This window comes from Panthera leo, chromosome B1 (assembly GCF_018350215.1).
Source record: "Panthera leo isolate Ple1 chromosome B1, P.leo_Ple1_pat1.1, whole genome shotgun sequence".
Classification (NCBI taxonomy): Eukaryota; Metazoa; Chordata; class Mammalia; order Carnivora; family Felidae; genus Panthera; species Panthera leo.
Genome location: NC_056682.1, coordinates 106,150,279 through 106,169,943, shown reverse-complemented (window position 1 = coordinate 106,169,943; position 19,665 = coordinate 106,150,279).

The window sequence follows — 19,665 nt, the reverse complement described above, 5'->3', positions numbered from 1 at the left end:
AAAGGAGAGATCAGTCACGAGTCTTATAGGTCTCCCTTTATATGTGAGGGCACGTTTATCCCTTGCTGCTTTCAGAATCTTCTCTTTATCCTTGTATTTTGCCAGTTTCACTATGATATGTCGTGCAGAAGATCGATTCAAGTTACGTCTGAAGGGAGTTCTCTGTGCCTCTTGGATTTCAATGCCTTTTTCCTTCCCCAGTTCAGGGAAGTTCTCAGCTATAATTTGTTCAAGTACCCCTTCAGCACCTTTCCCTCTCTCTTCCTCCTCTGGGATACCAATTATGCGTATATTATTTTTTTTTAGTGTATCACTTAGTTCTCTAATTTTCCCCTCATACTCCTGGATTTTTTTATCTCTCTTTCTTTCAGCTTCCTCTTTCTCCATAACTTTATCTTCTAGTTCACCTATTCTCTCCTCTGCCTCTTCAAGCCGAGCCATCGTGGTTTCCATTTTGTTTTGCATTTCGTTTAAAGCGTTTTTCAGCTCCTCGTGACTGTTCCTTAGTCCCTCGATCTTTGTGGCAAGAGATTCTCTGCTGTCCTGTATACTGTTTTCAAGCCCAGCGATTAATTTTATGACTATTATTCTAAATTCACTTTCTGTTATATTATTTAAATCCTTTTTGATCAGTTCATTAGCTGTTGTTATTTCCTGGAGATTCTTCTGAGGGGAATTCTTCCGTTTGGTCATTTTGGAGAGTCCCTGGCGTGGTGAGGACCTGCAGGGCACTTCCCCTGTGCTGTGGTGTATAACTGGAGTTAGTGGGCGGGGCCGCAGTCCGACCCGATGTCTGCTCCCAGCCCACTGCTGGGGCCACAGTCAGACTGGTGTGTGCCTTCTCTTCCCCTCTCCTAGGGGCGGGATTCACTGTGGGGTGGCGTGGCCCGTCTGGGCTACTTGCACACTGCCAGGCTTGTGTTGCTGGGGATCTGGCGTATTAGCTGGGGTGAGTAGGCAAGGTGCACGGGGGCTGGAGGGGCAGGCTTAGCTCGCTTCTCCTTAGGTGATCCACTTCAGGAGGAGCCCTGTGGCAGCGGGAGGGAGTCAGATCCGCTGCCGGAGGTTTGGCTCCGCAGAAGCACAGAGTTGGGTGTTTGCGCGGAGCGAGCAAGTTCCCTGGCAGGAACTGGTTCCCTTTGGGATTTTGGCTGGGGGATGGGCGGGGGAGATGGCGCTGGCGCCTTTGTTCCCCGCCAAGCTGAGCTCTGCCGTCCGGGGGCTCAGCAGCTCTCCCTCCCTTTGTCCTCCAGCCTTCCCGCTTTCCGAGCAGAGCTGTTAACTTATGACCTCCCAGACGCTAAGTCGCGCTTGCTGGGAACACAGTCTGTCCGGCCCCTCCGCTTTTGCCAGCCAGACTCGGGGGCTCTGCTTGGCCGGCGAGCCGCCCCTCCGCCCCGGCTCCCTCCCACCAGTCCGTGGAGCGCGCACCGACTCACCGCCCTTCCTACCCTCTTCCGTGGGCCTCTAGTCTGCGCTTGACTCCGGAGACTCCCTTCTGCTAATCCTCTGGCGGTTTTCTGGGTTCTTTAGGCAGGTGTAGGTGGAATCTAAGTGATCGGCAGGACGCGCTGTGAGCCCCGCGTCCTCCTACACTGCCATCTTCCAGAACCCCCCCACTCTTCACTTTTTTAATAATAGAAATTGTTTGGGGCGCCTGGGTAGCTTAGTCGGTTAAGCGGCTGACTTTAGCCCAGGTCATGATCTCACGGTTCGAGAGTTCAAGCCCCAAGTTGGGCTCTGTGCTGACATTTTAGAGTCTGGAACCTGCTTCAGATTCTGTATCTTCCTCTCTCTCAGCCTTTCTCTGCTCTATCTCTCTCTCAAAAAAAAATATTTAATAAATAAAGTTATCCTTCACTTCTTGGGTGGTGTTCCAAGGTCAAGCTGAAAAATGGCTGAATAGTTAGGTTGAAGTGAAACAATGACACCAGATTCTGAACTCATAGTACACACTATCCTCCAATTCCATGTATATAGATTATGTTCTGTATCTCACTCAGTGAAGCTATAGGTAATTTATGCTACTTTCTGAAATAGGACATAGTGATTTGGAGCCTATGGCTGGCATTTCTGGGCACTGTGTCAGATGGTCTGTGGGATGCTATTTGACATCCCTCCTCTCATAAGCATACAGTTCTTCTGACAATACCACAAAACAGAGAAAATCCCTTTGGGGCTATCCAAGGTCAGAGAAGCTCCTCCAGTGGAAAGTGACATGGAAGCCATCTTCAATAAATATCAAAAACAACCTAGAACTTCTCAGGATTTTCCACCATGGTAAAGTCTGAACCGCCACTCCAACATACACCACAAGAGGAGAGATGTTATGGGAAGGGGATATCATAAATTGTCTCTCAGTCTTTACTTGCCCTAAACAATACATTGGCTCATAAAAAGCAAACCATGGACGTGACTGAGCTTTCCTGGTAATTATATTTGAAATTCCTCCTTTAGCCTGTTATAATTATTCTTGGTATTCCATTTGCATGTTTTTCTGACTCTGCTCCTGTACTATGGGCTTTATACTGGAGCCTCAAAACATCACTCTGGGCTTTGTCATGTTGTGAAACCTGAATTAGCCTTTCCTAGTTTTTCAGACGACAGTGTTCCACACTTTTTTGCTTGACTTTTTAATTTTCAATGACATGAGAGACCTCTGCCTCCTCATATTGCAAGGAGGTCCTTTCTCATCTCTCAACCCTCCCTCCCATAATGCTATTGCTGGTATTAAATTGCCCCGCACACTGTGCACACATAATAGCTAATCTCCTGCATAATCAGCCCTTTTACGTGTTAGAACTCATCTTCCATTAATTTCTCCAACATCCAATGAATCCTTTTGCTACAGACATTTGCACTGGCTGTTCTCACTCACAACATGGATGAACCTTAAAAACATTAAACAAACTGAAAGAAGTCAGACACAAATGGTCACATTTTGTATGATTCCATTTATATGAAGGATCAAGAATAGGTCAACCCACAGAGACAGAAAGCAGGTCAGTGGTTGTCAGAGGCTGGGGGAATGGCAGTGGGTACAGAGTTTCCTTCTGGCATGATAAAAATGTTTTGGAACTGGATAGACCGAATATATTAAATGCCACTGAATTGCGCACCGTAAAATGGTTCACTTTATGTTATTTGACTTTTATCTCAATAGGAGATACTAGAAAGAAAAAAATGATGGCTTATTAAATTCTCTTCCATCAGATATTTACGTTGCTACTTTCTTTACCTCTTTCATTACTCAAATGAAGGTTTTCCTAATTAATCTATCAGAAATTGCAACCTTCCTGTTAATAGTGTTTATCCTCCTTCCCTGTTCTATTTTTCTCCTTAGCACTTATCCTTATCTAATGTGCTGTTTTCCCTTAATTGTATTGTTAATTGACAATCGTCATCTACTAGAAAGTAGACTATAGGAGATGAGAGATTTTTTAACTTTTGTAACCCCAATTCTTAAAAAAGTGCCTGGCACAGAAGTGCTTAATAGATACTAAAGAAATGAATGAACCCTCATATGTCATTTTCATGTGTGTTGCTATAGTCTCTCTTTATTCAGTTGGATCATTTCAATACGTGTCCTAGAGCACATCATTTTTATTTAAGCCATTCAACTATATCTTCTGAGAGTTTAAGCTCACCTTCCGGTCTGTGCTGGAGTCAAGGTGAGGTAGTCAAGTGAGCTGAGGTTTTAGAATCAATGAGATGTAGATTTGTATCTCAGTTCACACATACAGCTGTGTGAGTTGCAATTATTTAATGATGTCCTCTAGGGTTTTGTTACCTCAACCGTAAATATGTGTATTAGTCAGAGTTCTCCCAAGAATAAACCAATAGATCTCCAAATATATATATAGAATATATATATTCTATATATGTGTATGTGTATGTGTGTGTATATATATATATATCTGTATATGTGTATACATATATATATATATATATATATATGTATACACATATACATGAATTGACTTCGGAGAAACAAAACATATACATATACATACACAGAGACACAGAAAGAGACAAAGAGACAGTGAAAGAGAGATTACAAAGAATTGTCTCAAAATCCCAAGGTCTATAGTCAGCAAGCTAGAGACATAGGAGAGCTGACGTGTATACCCAGTCTGAAAGCTGGCAGGCTGGAGACCCAGAAGGAGACAATGTTTCAGCTGAGTCTGAAGGCAGGAAAAACAAAAACAAAAACAATGTCTCAGCTTGAAGGCCCTCGGGCAAGAGGAATTCTCTTACTAGGAAAGGCTCAGCCTTTGGTTCTATCCAGGCCTTCAAATGATTGGATGACACCCACCCACATTAGGAAAAGCAATCTCCTTTACTTAATCTATCCATTTAAATGTTAAAAATATCCCAGGGGTGACTGGGTGGCTCAGTCAGTCAAGCATCTGACTTCAGGTCATGATCTTGTGATTAAAGAGTTCAAACCCCACATCAGGCTCTGTGCTGACAGCTCAGAGCCTGGATCCTGCTTTGGATTCTGTGTCTCCTTCTTTCTCTGCCCCTCCCCCATTCGCACTCTGTCTCTCTCTCTCAAAAATAAACAACAAAAAAATTTTTTTAAAAATGTTAAAAATATTCCAAAAATACCCTAATAGACACACTCAGAATAATGTCTGACTGGATACTGGGCACTCTGGACTAATCAAGTTGACAGATAACTAATAATCACGATATATACAATAATATCTAACTTACAAGGTTGATTTGAGGGTTGGATGGATGAATATATTAAGTCCAACACAATGAAAGCTTGATATTTAAATTACTTTCTCATTTTTCCTTTATGTAGAGATATTCTTCACCTCAGCCAAATGTTAGTCTTGCTTTCCATTTCTCTGATCGTATCACTGCCACTGTTTAACAGAGCAAGATTGAGAATAAAGCATACGATAGTTTATAAACATGAATCTATCTATACTGATAGTGGTTACATCACTCTTTATTAAAATATTGATTAATTATCTACTTCTAAACCAACATAAAAATGAGTAGATTAAAATAATCACATGACTGCTCTCAGTGGTCTGGTAATTTTCTACTGTTTTCATCATTACTCAGTGATTATTTGCCCTGGTCAAACAATTAATCTGCAGCTACTTTCAGTATAATGGGATGCAATTATTCTTAATGCTGAAACTTGAATTTACAGAGAGAAGCTAGGGTGATCACATAATCACTATTTCATCTTAGATGTCAATTCATTTGTGGAAAAGATTCCTATATCTTTTTCAATTCAAAAAATCTGGTCTAGAGAAAACTGAAGTGAATAGGATTGTTGGATTCTGCAACTGCGATATTATCCATAAACACTAAGCCATTAGCTTCAAGCAGTGATCCAAGTATTCTCACATCATTTAATTCTAAATACATTTAATAAAGCAATCTTTGAAATTATTAGCAATTGTTAATGCTCATAGAATCAAGTCAACTCTACTAAAGCTTAGGACCCACCAATATTATTCTTAAAATTCTGTGGTAAATTCTTCATATGTTTTATGTTCCTTATTTCCATCTTAGGTAAATACTCTCTCATCCTTTAATTTTCTTGTAACTCAAGTGCAGCTGTACTAACTTTTAAAATACACCTCCATTTCTTTTTCTACACTATTATATATAATTGCACAGAGAGATGTACTTTTTTTGTGCTTTCCATACTGCCTGAGATATTGTCCATTTTAGAGGTATGGCATAAATAACTTGCATCTGAAATTTTAAAAGCCCGTTTTCCTAAACTATAGGGTTCATGGGTAATTATGATACACCTTCATTTGCATGGCTATCATAAATGTGAACATGGCCTGATTATGATTACTCTCTCCCAAGTGGCTGTCATACCCTCTTTACCAATGACTTCCTTCTTGGTTAGTCCTTGAGATCGCCTGAGAAACCTTTTCACAAGAAGACACATTTTAGTTTCCCCATTTTAATTTTTTCAATATTTTATTTTACAAAGTAAAGTAATAATAATGACTTTATCCTAATCCTCAGAAAATGTGTAATTGCAATTAAGAAAGTTACAATTTAGGGGTACCTGGGTGGCTCAGTTGGTTAAGCCTCTGACTTCAGCTCAGGTTATGATCTTGTGGTTTGTGGGTTTGAGCCCTGCATCAGGCTGTGTGCTGACAGCTCAGAGCCTGGAACCTTCTTCAGATTCTGTGTCTCCTTCTCTCTCTGCCCCTTCTCTGCTCATGCTCACTCTCCCTCTCTCAAAAATAAACATTAGAAATATTAAAAAAAAAAAAAAAAAAGAAAGCTAAAATTTAAAACAAATCAATGACCTCCATAACTACTTGGAAGACCTTTGTATTAATATTCAGTATTTAGAACACTTTTTTAGTCATATTTTCCTTGCTCATAAAAATAAAGCATTTAGCTATATAAGAAATGAGCTTGATTATTTAATTTTAGTAAAGTAAAACCTGTCAAACAATTTATGGATGGGTAGAGTTTCATTATAATGAGGGTGGCTTGCCTTGGAATCAGTCTTATAATCTATTTTATGAAAGTATTAGTCATATCTTCTTTAAGGCTCAGGTGTTTAAAGTCCACATACACAAGAAAATCACTTACTTTCATCTCTTTGCTGAATCCTCTCTAAACATTACATCAACTACAGGAAATATGGAACTTCCATATTCTGTACCATATTTTAATCTTGGGGTCAAGATATAATTTTAACTGAGTCTCTCCTTGACAACATTCTGCTGCTCCAATCACGGTTTCTTTTGTATCTATTTTATTGCTGTTTCTTTTTTTGTTTTTGTTTTTGTGTTTTTAAACAAATATCTTGAGCAGTATCTTTATGTGTTAAATATGCATACATGGCCGCATGTTCAAATTACTTTTACAATAGAAATATGACCCTAGTAGACTTCTGGAAATACTTGGAAAAGTATTGCCAAGAGAAGCATTCTTTTTAGAAAAATTCATCACCCTGATGTCTGTAATGTCTCTACAATTTGTATAATTAAGATAATAGTTTTGTCCTCCTGCTCATAAAGTTGAATCAATACATTCCTGCCTCCTGGAGCTTTCTACATTATTTGCAACTGTTGACCATTCTCTCCCTTTTGAAGCTCTTTTCGCCTTATTTCTCTAAGTTTATAATGTCTGATTTTCCTTCTTAAATTTATTTATTTCATTCCTTCTCATTACTTTCTTCCTCCAATCATCTCTTACATTTTATATTCCTAAGTCTTTGCCCTGGGCATTTGTTCTTATTATATGTATCTTCCCAGGTGACCTCATGTACAATATGGCTTTATGTACCATGTAAATGCTAACAAATCTGAGAGTAAGATCTCCAACCAAGCCATCTCCGTTGAGTGCCATACCAAAGGTCCAAGTCACATACAAAGCATCTCCACATAGGCATCTCAATACAAGATATTTATGATATGTTCTTATCCTGTTCTCCTTGTCTCAGTGAATGAAATCACTCAGCCAAGATCATTTCCAGCCTTTCTGATCTCACTTTCTTATATTTGCAATAACCCATAGAGTTAGTCTATATTCTTAGTATCATTTATATTCATTCTCTTCTCTCAATTTTACCAGTAGTTACCTCCTTTAGGATTTACTAGTTTTACTTGAACAACTGAATTAACTTCCTAATAAATTTCATACCTATTCTCATGTTTTTTTCTACCCAACAACCAGGATGACCTTCCTATAACATTCATTGGTGAAGCCACTTCTCCATTTACAGTTCTTCAGTGGATTCCTAGGGGCTCAAATGCCTTAACATGGAGCCAAAGTGGTTTCATGTTCTGGTAGGTACCAGTTTCTACAGTTTTGTCTCCTTCCAATGCCTCAGGTGTTCCCTCTTCCTCATCTACGCAAAAGTCTTACTATATTTCCCTGAAAGTGACTACTATTGGGGAAGCATGCCATTCTGCACTGTTCTTTCCTCTCTTTATCTACTATCCCATCTCACACACACACACACACACACACCACACACACACACACACACACACACACACACATTTCTTGGATAGTCAAGCAAGCTCTCTAATGTGTGTGTCAGGTCTACATGATTGTTTGTGTAAGTGTTATCCACTTCAGTCATATTTCTCTTATTCCGGTCATATTTATGTACATAAACTCTTTGTGTATACCTCTTTCATTTGTGGCACTCACCTGTATATCCAAAATTATTTCTACTATATTTTAAGTAGTCTGAGGGCAGACTGTCCCATTTTTTTCCTCTATCAGTGTCTAACAAAGTACATTAAAAGTGACCCTAAACATGTATTATTTGAAAAAAATGAGTAAAACTGTAGAGAATAAAAATATTAATAACTTAATGTGTATGATACATCATAGATAAATATTTCTTGAATATAAATAAATAAGATATTGTTTTTTTTCTCCTGTCACAGGATTATACCACCAGAAATGTTGCTGATAACTGTTACAAGTTATTTATTTCTGTGCCTTCATAACCATTCTGTGCCATAATATTACTGTTGACAGTAATATTTATAGATAATTAAATAATTTATTTCTATGAATTTATACTTGAAATCCTTGGCATATGTGGCCTCCCTATTCTCTCCCTGTCAGATGGTCCTTTCTCCTTCCCATGTCATCCTGTGATACCAATGTGGAGAATCCTTTCTTCATCCATTGGAACTCAGTTCTTCACCCAGTCTTCCCTCTTCTCCTCAAACACTTCACACTAATCCTCACTTTGATACAATGACCCCAAAAATGTTAATCGGTTCCCATTGTTGTTGCAGATTATATTTAGGGCCCACAAGTTGAATAATATTTTCTCCTGACAAGATTCTCAGAAAGTTATTTGTTTTCTCACAAAAGTCTTGTCTGGGGACAAGCTAAGAGTTTTTCTAGATCTACATCAGCCTTCCAGACTACAACCTTTTTTGTTGTTGTTGTCATCCTTCATCGTAAAATCATACTACACAGCCATCACCTGCTGTGGCAGAGAATGCTGGTGTTTACCAATGTTTATATTTCTCATCTTCTTTCTGTGCACACAAACTATAATTCCCAGCTCTCTTGCAGTTATGTGGTGCCATCTGAGTTGCAGCCAATGGAAAAGAATGTACCACTTCCTTGGAGTGTATCATTTCCAGGGCTAGTCCCTAAAACACCTCACTCCTACTTCCTCACTATCCCATCTCTTGTCTTCCAACCACATGAAGCAAATCCTGCCAAGGGCCCTAGCGCCTGAAAGGATCCTGGGTCCCCATATCACCCTGCCACATAGTCATTTGTACTATGCCATGTATGAAAAATAGAGCTTTCTGGTTTCAAGGAACAAAATTTGAGAATATTAAGAGGAGCTATTATACTTTTCTTAATTAATACATCTTCTAAATGCCAGGCTGTAGCTTTTCATTCCAAGAAGAATGTGATGGGCCATTCGTTTTGTTTCTCTCCATTTCCACAGTTTTCATTAGGCTGAGTAACTTTATTGCATTCCAAATTTTTAAATATTTTTTTACGACAATGATAGCACATCGTTTTTCTTTGGTAAACTCTTCCTGAGGCCAAAGCCAAGATTTATAATCCTATAAACTGAACTGCATCCTAAATCTCTCTCTCTAATAACAAATGTTTCTCCTCAATAAATATAACCATTCATTCACTTAGGCCTTAAATTTCTCTCTCTCTCTCTCTCTCTCTCTCTCTCTCTCTCTCCCTCTCTCTTTCATATTATGCTTCTTGGGTTTATATTCCTAATGAGGTTCATCATCATGTTGAGTCACCTCCTATCATTCTTGTCTTCAATCTCCCTGTGATCCTGCCTTTCTTCCAGTTCCATCTGGACACGCTCTCAACCTGGATCTCTCTAATCACATTTTCCATCTTCTGAGCTGCGGTGTTTTCCTAGAGAAAATCACATAGCTCTGCCAGGTGGGGCAGATTTATAGTTTCCAATTTCAGTTGGGCCCTCTGAACCTTTTACTCAAATCCTTTGTACTCAAATGACTCTGTGTCTGATAGCCCTGACCTATGCAATGGTGTGAGCACAGCTCTTCCTTCCGCAGTGTGTTGTGCTGGTTTCTGGGCTCTCAGGGAAGACTCACACACACACACACACCTGTCTGTGGATTTGAACTGCAGTCCTGTACTGTGGTGCCTTGCTCTCCCACCACGATCTCATCTGCCACTTGTCCAAACCTGCTCCACACACACTTGCTTGTGGAAGCTTCACCACTGCCGGTCACCACACTGAAATGCCCACATCGTTACCAGATATGCTAACACCCAATGCTCTGAGTATTTCTCCTCCTTAAAGAGTCAGAATGATGCACAGTTTCCCCTGTGGTAGACAAAAAGGGTTTCCTCTCAATATATAATCCTGTGTGGTCACCTGGACACCAACCTAGATGGGCTTCTGACCAGAAACTTGCACAGTTTTCCTCTGCAATCCTGAGAACCTACGGCCTTCACCCCTTGATTGCAGTGGTTCACGTTTCTTTCCTGGTGCCACAAAGCAAATAGGCATGTCATCACCTACCCTCTATTCTCTCTATTTCCCATGAGGTTTTTCTCCCACGAAAAAATCTTCTCTACAAAACAGACATTGTAAAATCATACTACACAGCCATCGCCTGCTGTGGCAGGGAATGCTGGTGCTTACCACTGTTTATATTTCTCCTCTTCTTTCTGTGCACACAAACTATAATTCCAAGCTTCACTATATCAAGTGTGCAGGGGTAGATTAATGTTGTGTAATCTACTTTGTGAGTAATGAGCCAAATATTCTCTTACCTTTCTCTGTGCCCTCTCTTGTTACATTCTTCCTGGCTGATTTAGGAATGAAGAACATCGTATCCAAGCCTTCAAATAAGAATAAGCCTATATGGAAAAAAACAGTTTCTCTATACATCCATTGAGGAAACATTCATTCATTCATTTATTCATTCAACAAACAGTGTTCTTGGAACTATACTAGCTGATTAGGATGTATTTTTTTAAGGAGGCTCCACGCCCAACTTGGGACTCATGACTGGGCTCAAGAGTCAGATGCTCTATCAAATGAGCCATCCAGGCACCTCTGGAAGTATGTATTTTTTTGTAATATTTATTTATTCATTTTGAGAGTAAGGGAGAGAGAGTGGGCATGGGCAGAGAGAGCGAGAGAGAGAGAATCCCAAGTAGGCTCCATGCTCAGCACAGGGCTCTACACAAGGTCTTGATGCAAAGGGGCTCAATCTCATGTCCGTAACATCATGACCTGAGTGGAAACCAGTGAATTGCTAAACTGACTGAGCCAGCCAAGCACTTCTAGAAGTATGTAGTTTTAATGCTTACTTTCTCCAGGGTAGGCAGTTTTGTAGAGAGACAAGTACAATAAAATGTTAAAATCGTTATGGTAAAATCTGGTGTAACATAAAATGGAATCACAAAGAGGGAAGTGAATAATTTGATTTGAGATGGAAAACAAACTCTTCTTAGAGGAACTGATATATGAGAAATTTGAATTTGATTATGTAAGTAGTGGCTATATCTCCTACATAAGATTATTACAAGTGTCAAAGTTTATGAAACATATAGAATAATTTTGACAAGTTGAAAAAGTAAAACACAATGGCCTCTTTTCTTCTATATAGATGTGTACATATATAATTGCAGAAGAAAGTTAATAGCCTCCTATGAAAGATGGTCTATCTTTGTCATTCTTTTATTATTCTTACAATACCATGGACTGGTCCTACCACATTTATGCAATAAGTATAATCTGACCATTTTGTGTTTCCTTGTTTTGTGTTTTCTTTCTTGCTTTTTTGTTTCTGTTTTTTTTTATTTTACCAGTATGACTCTCTGTCCAGTGAGGGACTCTGTGACATCCCTGTCTCTCACCTCACTTGAACTTAAACTATATTATTTAATTACAGACATTCAGAGAGTACCTACTTATGGCTAGACACTGTGCTGTAAGCTGTGGTTGAGAAAGCAACAGGTGCGTATGTTGATAAACAAGGTTTGTTTTTTACCCGCAATCAGTTAACACTAGAAAGAAAAGGACAAAATATTATCTGAGTGAGATAGACCTCTTCATTTATTTTTCCCAAAAAGACAACACTGATAATTTGTTTTAAAGACCAGTATTGTCTCAGGCAAAAGATGATAATCATTCTCTGCTTGAAGAGAGTAGTTAAAACCAGATAGAAGTGAAATTAATAAAGAACATTGGAACAGCATGGTTTGGTAGAGAATACAGCCCTAGATTTGTTATTCACAATAAGATATATATGAATGATTCTGTTTAGGGCAATACCACTTCAAGCATTCCTATGTAAGAGGAAACAAAACCTTGCCAAGAACTGCTATTAAGCAATAAAATTTAAGTTACTTTAATTTTTTTTTTTTTTATTTTATTTGAGAGCAGGGTGAGGAGAATCTTAAGCAGGTTCCATGCTCGGTACAGCCCAATGTGGGGCTTCATCCCAAGACCCTAGGATCATGACATGAGCTGAAATCAAGAGTCAGACACTCAATGTACTGCGCCACCCAGGGACCCCTAAAATTTAGATTATTAACTTCCATGTGGAAGGACAGCTTTTTGCTTTTTTTGTTGTTGCTTTTTTTGATTGTTGTTTATTTGGATAATGGGCCAGCCCTGTCATCAGATGGCACATAGAGATAGCAAATACCCAGAAGCTGTAAAACTACTTTATAGCCAGTATAGTTATAGGTCTTCAGTGTAGGTCATTAATGTGTAAGCCATACATCTTTTGGTTAAGGTCAACATTCTGTATTTTTTCAATTAAACAGAGCCACATTAAGCATTATGAGACAAAAGGGATTAATAAAGGGCTTAGGGATTTCACAAATGTAGAAAGAGCAGAGGCTGCACAGACAGATCATGGGGTTGCTACTGGAAAGTCATGGAAACTGTCACAGAAGACATCAGCCTGCATAACCAAAGGAAATGGTTTTTGAAATTTTGCAGGGAAAACACCACAATTGGGAATCATTTGAATAGTATACTACAAACCGTATCAACTTGCAACAGGAAAGCTGGAAATTGCTGAGAAATCTACTAGCAGCCATATTGCGATCAGTATCTCTTGAGAATATAATGACTTCTCCCTACTTCTGTTTTTCATCTCAAAAATGGAGCCATTCACCGGCCAGTACTAATATGAAACCATTGAGGGAAGAAAGTACTAAGAAAGTAGTACCTGAAATGGTAGTAATGCAAAGTTTACGAAGTTTACAAAAACCTAGTATTTTAAACATGACTTTTTTTTGCTATCCTAATACATTGCTACCCAGTCTTTTTATGGTATTAATTAATTTGATTATGATTTTGATTATGCTAAATTTAGCATAGTTTTATAATGTAATTTTGAAATTTAAGAGATAATGATGAATATTAAGTTTTCATTTCCTAATACAATCTAATACACTGAAAGTAGTACACTGAAATCATTATCTACAAAATGTTATTTTTCCTTAGCTTGTCACATTTAGATAATGTCAAAACAATTATTATCAGGTTGATGATATGATGAAAAACATTGATTCTATCACTAATTATTTTATACTAGGAATGTACTTGTTTTTCTGTAAAATCAAAATATTGCCATTTCTATTCTCTATTTTTCATGAGCAAATAAAGTGTTTATTTTTCAAATAAAAAGAAAGAAATAATCTATGAAACACAATGTGCCAATTCTTATATATTTATGGTTTATGTACATCTCTCTCTCTCTCTCTCTCTCTCTCTCACACACACACACACACACACACACACACACACACAGATGCAGTATACTTTTATTCAAGTTGGTTACTAAACATATCAATAAAAATTCTATATTCACAGTAACACTATTTTCTTATTAGACACCATTACTTTCTGTTTCTGAGCCAAATGCAATATCTTGAACTACTGAAAATGCTTTTTTCTTAGTACTGCCAATATTCCCAGAATTAAAGCAGCGATGCTTCTCTTAAAATAATTCTGCCTTCTGGGCAACAGGCATTTTTCAGCATTAAATAAGACAAAATTGTTTTGTAGCTGCCATCTGTTTTATTGTATATAAACCTATGTTAAGATACTTTTTAAATTAAATGTCAAATCCAGATTGACATAGGAAACACAGGAGTGCTTGATATTTGATGAGAAGCTGTCAACTTGCCTCTCCCTGTCAAATTGCCAGCCACATCCTCAAGACTGTTTAGTAAGTGATTGTGGCAAGCAGGGCTCCATATATAAAGGTCTCAATTCTGTATGGTGTGTGTGTGTGCGTGTGTGGGTGTGTGTGCGTGTGCATGTGGTCAGAGTGGTGTGAGACAAGCTATTTATTATCTGGAAATTGAATTTCATTCCCTTAATTATTAAGGTTATTTTAGGAACATTTCTTATAGGTGAATCAATAATTCAGAAATACCATTCAGAGCTAGGCATGAAAAGGCAAGTTGAATTCCTTCTCTGTAGTAATTTCCATGAAAAATTGATTCTTTGAACCTTAGGCTATAGTTTTAAGGGAAGTTTTTATTCTGTTATTTGTTACAGCAATAGTCTATCTTAGTATTTCTTAGTCTTTCATTTCATTTCATTTTTTACTAAATGCCACTGCTAGATAAATGTGAGTGTCTATGGTGTAGATGTGGATGTGGGTGTGTGTGTGTGGGGGGGGGCAGAACACAAGACAGAATTGGTAGTCAGGATGTTTCAACTTCTTTAAAAACTTTTTTAATGCTTATTTATTTTTGAGAGAGAGAAAGAGAGCATTCTTTTGGGAAGGGGCAGAGAGAGAAGGAGACAGAGAATCTGAAGCAGGCTCCGTGCTGTCAGCACAGAGCCCATGTGGGGCTTGAACCCAAGAACTGAGAGATCATGACCTGAGCCGAAGTCAGACACTCAAAAGACTGAGCCACCCAGGTTCCCCAAGTTGGATGTTTTACATTCTTAAACACAAACACACCTACCTCATTCTAAGTGGTCGTGTAATTCTCAGGAAATTATATGGTAATTAGTATTGCGGAAAACGGAGGCAATTGCCTAAATGTTGAAGCTCTTTACCTCACCCCTAATCCAAACAAAATATATTTAAAAAAGGAGGATACAATATTGCATTATTCCCAACATGGGAGCCCAAAGGGGTAGACTTCTTCCCTAATTTCTAAAAGCTGAGACACACAGGGGCACTCCTCCTCTGGACCTCTGACCTTTAACAAGTCGCTCAAAGATGAAACAGGGAGTATGCAATGGACTCACCAAGACAGCCCAGTGGAAGTGCTGCTGGCACCTGGTGGTGGCAGCAGTGACAGTCCCCTGCAGGGCCAGCTGCCCATGGTGACTCTACACCCTGACTCCCCTTTGCACCATGTCCTTGCGTGCAGGTGTTAAAGCCTAGAATTCTTAGCCATTTCCTCACCGTCTTCCTGCCCTCCAGACATCATGAGCTAATCACTTCATTTTGCATCAAAAGTTTTTTTTTTTCTTTCCCACCTAAGCTAGTTATTCTTACTGTTATCCTTTCTATTAGAGAACCCTGACTCAAAGACACTTTGTAGAGCTATGTTCATAGATGCATGCTAACTTCACATTTTTTAATCTTCCTGCTAAGTTGAAGCTTTACTCACCATACAGTTTTCATATAGATAGCCAGTATTCCCTGTTTCCTTAAAGTTTCTTTTGTCTGATGTCAATATGGCTACAACTGCTTTTGTGCAGAGTTTATGTATAAATATAAATTTATGCACACATCTATGGGTGTGTGTTGTATGTGTGTGTGTGTGTGTGTTCTTGGATTTTGACCTTTTTCATTCTTTATATTTTACATGTGCTTCTTTTAAACAGTATAAAAGTGAGTATAGGTTTTAATCCAGTCTGATACTCTTTATCTTTTGCTGGCATATTTACACCATTTAGATTTAAGCTGACTACTAATAATTTTATTTTTTATTTAGTCCTGTTTTATGTTTTCCATTGGTCTCACTTAATTTTTATTTTTCTATCCTTCTTTTCTTTTGAATATTTGAAGATTTTGTAATTCCTCTTTCATTTTTCCTTTTGAGTGAAACATTGCCTTAACAATTCTGTAACAAAATTCCACTGTTAAGGAACTCTCTTGAAAACCTCTTTATACATACCCACCCTCAATATTTTTAGAGCCCAGTGCAGGACTACACTTGGAGACTCCTGGTCCTTCTCCTCCCTCCTTCATTTCTGACCTCCTGGGCTCCTGAGCACCTGAGTGTAGACACCTTGTTCGTATGACTGTTCAAAACCTAGCCTGTCTCTTCAAAGAGCCATCTTTTGGCTAGTCTTCAAGCCTGGGAGTGCGATAAGAGTTATAGCAGAGTTTTTTTGTCCAGCCAGTGGCAGATATGCCTGGGGATGTGTCCTGTACAGGCTGAAAAGTAATTTGAAACTACTGTAGCACAGAATTCTGGGGTTCTAGATCCATAGAACATAATTTAGGAAGAAACACGTCCTGCACTTTGATGGGCATATCCTGGGTCCCTATAGATTCACAGCCTTGTCAGTTAGCATCATACTAAAGGAGGCCTAGTGGGGCACCAGGGTAGCTCAGTCGGTTAAGCATCAGACTTTGTCTCAGGTCATGATCTCACAGCTCCTTGGTTTGAGCCCCGCGCTGGGCTCTGTGCTGACAGCTCAGAGCCTGGAGCCTGCTTTGGAGTGTGTTTCTCTCGCTCTCTGCCCCTCCCCCACTCGTGCTATGTCTCTCTGTCTCTCAAAAAAAAAAAAAAAAAGAAAGAAAGAAAAAAAAAACATTAAATTAAAAAAATTTAAAAAAACAAAAAAAAGAAAAAGGAAAAGAAAAAGAAAAGAGGCCCAGAAAAGAAACCTTAAAGCCAAAGGGTCAGGGCAGGAGTCACTGTTGCCTACGAATCATCTGAGAGTGGTACTATTTCTACATGAAAAACATTCTTATGGATTCGACTCCTTGCTTGACAGTTTCTGTCATTACAGAGATTTACATTCCATCACCATCAGTGTGAAGAATCAGTTCTCAGACCGTCCATTTTCTGTGTTTAATTTCTTTTTTTTGTTCTAACAATTTTTAAGACCATCTCCCTGCATTTAATTTTCTGAAGTGACACTATGATTTGACGAGGCATGTCTATGTGTGTATGTGTGTGTTTTAATTGTGTTTGAAATTTATTAGGCTTGTTGGATGTGAAGATTGGTGTTGTTTGACAATTTGGGAAATTTTCCAGCTGTTACCTTTTAAAATATGCTCTCTGTCTCTTCTTTCGCTTCTTTCTAGAATTCCAGTTAAACGCACGTTAAACCTTCTCATTATAGTCTTTATGTTCTCTGTTCCCTTGTGTTATTTTGGCATAATTTTTTGACATCTCCTCCAGATTTATATGTTTCTAATTTGTTGTCCAACTTTTTCATTGAGTTTTATATTTTCCTCATTATATATATATTTTTTTTTTCCTTCAACTTCTGTTTTCTATCCAAATCAGCTACATCACATTCTGTAGTTTTCTGTTGCTTGAAAATATGTTTACACTTGTGTTATTTCTTTTAACATACTAATCATAGTTTTAAAATCTCTGGTACTTAGTACAAGAAATCTGTTAACATTAGTATATAAAAAGTCTGTTAGTCATGTACCATATGTTGATGATGCTTTGCTTCCTTGTGTGTTTAGTTATTATTTGATTTATTGTGAGATGCATATTTCTTTGTAAAATAATTTTTGGCACTGATTTAAACAATTCCCTGGAAAACTGAATGAAAGAAGTTCTTTTGTTAAATAATGTAGCCAATTTAATGTCTCAAACTCTTATCTCAGGCTGCATTTTGTTGGACCCACATGGAAGATAGTTTCCAGGAATAGATCCTGTTGGTTTTATTGATTTTCTTAAGCATTTGCCTTGGTAAAGACACCGTCTGTCCATTCCTAGAAATGCTGCTCAGTGTTTTAAGGATTCTTCATAGGTAATTTCACATTTTTTTTCTTGACCTATCAATCCACAGAGACTTCATAAACCCTTGAATGTTTTTCCTCTACATACTCATTTTTGAGATTTCAACCTATGTGACTTCAATTGTCATCCACATAAGGATGACTTTACAAAGTGTATGTATCTCCATCTGAGCTCTTTCTCCTCAAGTCTGGTATATTTTGGTAGTATTGATACTCTCTATTTTGATATTTTTGTTGTTTCAAGAGCATCTCAATTACAAAATATCTAAAAACTCAATTGCTGTTAGGCCACAAACTGACTTCTTCCCTTTTATTTTATCTCAGAAAACAGTACCTCCAATGGTTCATTTACCCAAGCCAAAGAGTCAAAAGAAGATATTGACAAGAAATTAATCTTAGATCAGCATAAATTTCTTAATACAATATTCAAGATCTTACTTTCCTCCCTCAGCTGTGCTCTATGTTCTGACAATATTATTAGTGCTCAAGACCTTCTGGTCATCTTGCAGTTCTGAACCTTTCCATATGCTCTTCTCTGTCTGGAAACTGTGTACCCCACTGTTTAAACTGCCTGACTTCTACCTTTCCTAAAGTTCTCTTCATAGTCATTAGCTCTTTGATGTTCTTCCATAAACCAGTAAGATGAGACTAGTATGTCTCATATCATAAATAAGCCACCAAGTTACATTGCTGGCCGTAGAGTATTATACCTGCTTGCTAACTCGTCTCTTTCAGTGAGGGATTGTGTTTCCTTAATCTTACCTGCGGGCCTGAGCATGGTGTTGGCCACAGTCGGCACTCAGTTAACATTTGTTGAGTTGATAGTGAATTACACTTTTATATCAAGTATATATATGTATTATATAAACAATAAAATATATAATTTAAGTGTCATTTTAATAGGTCATCATACTGTATGCTGTGGAATTTAAGGCATATAATGAAACATAAGATCTCTTTACTCAAGTAGTTATAGTTTAATTAGCCATAAATTACCTAAACCTATTATGAATGTAAGAAGATAAAGATAATGAACAATAAGCTGTTTACTCCCATCAAATACATATTACAGAGAACAATTCAAATAGGACATCATTGGACAATTTATCCTAATGATTCCTTGAAATTTTATCATGCCTCTCTTCTGCTAACCCCTAATGAAGCCCAATTTCTTGCCTGTAAATAATACCATTTCCATGATAAATAAGAACATCCTTATCCAATTTGAAAAATAAACATCTTGCAAATAAACACATTCAATTCCACAAACATTTTCAGCTTCCTTCACATGGTTACAGTTTAGTGAGAGAGATAGTGATGAAAATATGTAATTTAAAGCAGCATAGTGATTGCAATGACGCCCCTAATCAGAATGTAACAGTATGTAATCATCAGAACTAGCTTGAATAGCTACGAGGCTTTGACATATTTGATGTTATAATAATGTACAGAATCTAGCGGGTGAATAACATAAAACAAATCTAAATATAATTATTCTAAAAATGGCATTTAAATTTAGCTGTGTATTTTTTTTCTGATATTCACAGTCATATAAATCTTCTGACCTTTCATATGTATTTTAGTTGATAAAACAGATTTCAAGAATGATAATGAAAATGGAGAATCTAAGTCTTAATTACTTGTGAATAATTTTTTCTCATAAATTTTCATACATAGATTGACTTCAGCAAAACCTTCCATCCCTAACAGTCAGGGATTTTTTTCTTCCAATATTTTAAAA